Source organism: Gracilinanus agilis, chromosome 2 (genome assembly GCF_016433145.1).
Source record: "Gracilinanus agilis isolate LMUSP501 chromosome 2, AgileGrace, whole genome shotgun sequence".
Classification (NCBI taxonomy): Eukaryota; Metazoa; Chordata; class Mammalia; order Didelphimorphia; family Didelphidae; genus Gracilinanus; species Gracilinanus agilis.
The window spans coordinates 419,736,145-419,737,762 of record NC_058131.1 but is presented as its reverse complement, the minus strand read 5'-3'; the positions used below and the strand labels follow the sequence as shown (position 1 = coordinate 419,737,762).

Below are 1,618 nucleotides of genomic sequence, written 5' to 3'. Positions count from 1 at the left end.
TGGCCATCAGTAGCTCCTTCACTGACCTTGGCTACATGGTTTATATATTCCAATATGATGCCACCCATGGCAAGTGAAGGAAATGAGAATGGAAAGCTGGTGATCAGTGGAAAAACTATTACTGCCTTCTAGGGGCAGGATCCCACGTATTATATAGGGAGATGCTGGAGCTGACTATGTTGTAGAATCCACTGGGTAGAGCCAAGGGGGTCACCCTTTCTGCTAGTACCCTAATGGGAGAGAACCATGAAAAATACAAAAATTCCCTTAAGATGGTCATTAATGCCTCCTGCACTACCAATTGCTTAGCCTCCTTGGCCAAGATCATTCGTGACAATTCTGGCATTGTGGAAAGACTCATGACCACAGCCCATGGCATTACAACTCCAAAGCAGATAGTAAATGGCTCCTCTGGCAAGCTGTGGCATGACAGGCTTAGTGCTTCTCAAAATAGCATCCCTGTTTCCACTGGTGCCGCTAAGGCTCTAGGCAAGGTCATACCTTGAGTTGAATAGGAAGCTGAGAGGCATGACCTTCCATGTTCCTGCTCCCGATGTACCTTTTGTGGATCTGACCTGCTGCCTGGAGAAACCTGCCAAGTATGATGATAACAAGAAGGTAGTGAAGCAAGTATCAGAGGTCCCTTGGAGGGCATCTTGGACCACACAGAGGACCAATTTGTATCCTGTGACTTTAACAGCAACACCCTCTCTTCTACCTTTGATGCTGGAACTGGTATTACCTTCAAGGACCATTTTGTCAAGCTCATTTACTGGTATGACAATGAGTACAGTCATAGCAACTATGTAGTAGAGATCATGGTCTATATAACCTCCGAGGAGTAAAGTGGAAAGCCATGGCTCTTCATCCCCAGCCAAAAGAGTTTCACCACCAGGGAGGTCCACATCCTTAACCTCTCGGTATCCCTATACTTCGGAGCTAATGCCCCATTCACATTCTTGACCCAAAGCACCCCTACAGTAGAGAGAAGAAGCATAGAGTCCTATACTGTATCCCATCAATAAAATATTCAGTGTTAAATAGATAAGTAAATAAAAACCAAAAGTTTTTCATTTATTTCTGGCAGTTTTTAAAATTTACATTTTATGTTAAATTTTATTAATTTTAAATTAAATTACATTTATAAAATTTAATTTTAATAATTATATGAAGAATCTCTTTAAAACAAATAAAATTTTCTTTTAACTTAATGCTGGAATTCTTTAATTTGAAATTTTTGTTTTAAATCAAATTTCGTAAATGTATAAATTAGATTAAATTTTGTTTTTAAGAAGTATTTTAAAACAGGGGCAGCTAAGTGACTCAGTGAATAGAGAGGCAGGCCTGGAGACAGGAGGTCTTGGGTTCAAATTTGACCTCAGACACTTCCTGTTTGTATGAGGACCTCCCCCAGCCAAATCATTTAATAATTGCCTAGCCTTTACTGCTTTATTAGCCTTGGAACTGATACTTAGTATTCATTCTAAGACAGAAGATAAAGGTTTATTAAAAAAAATTAAAAACAAAAATTTATTTTAATTTAACTCTGAGAGTTATTTAAAATTTTTAATTAGATTTTATAAATTAACAAAATCCATAAATTAAAATTTTTTAAATT

At 37.6% G+C, this 1,618-nt stretch overlaps 1 pseudogene; it reads left to right on the top strand.

Annotated features, from left to right (window-relative positions):
* The first annotated feature begins 233 nt into the window (after window positions 1–233).
* On the top strand, window positions 234–845 carry LOC123235683 (annotated as a pseudogene).
* The last annotated feature ends 773 nt before the right edge of the window (window positions 846–1,618 follow it).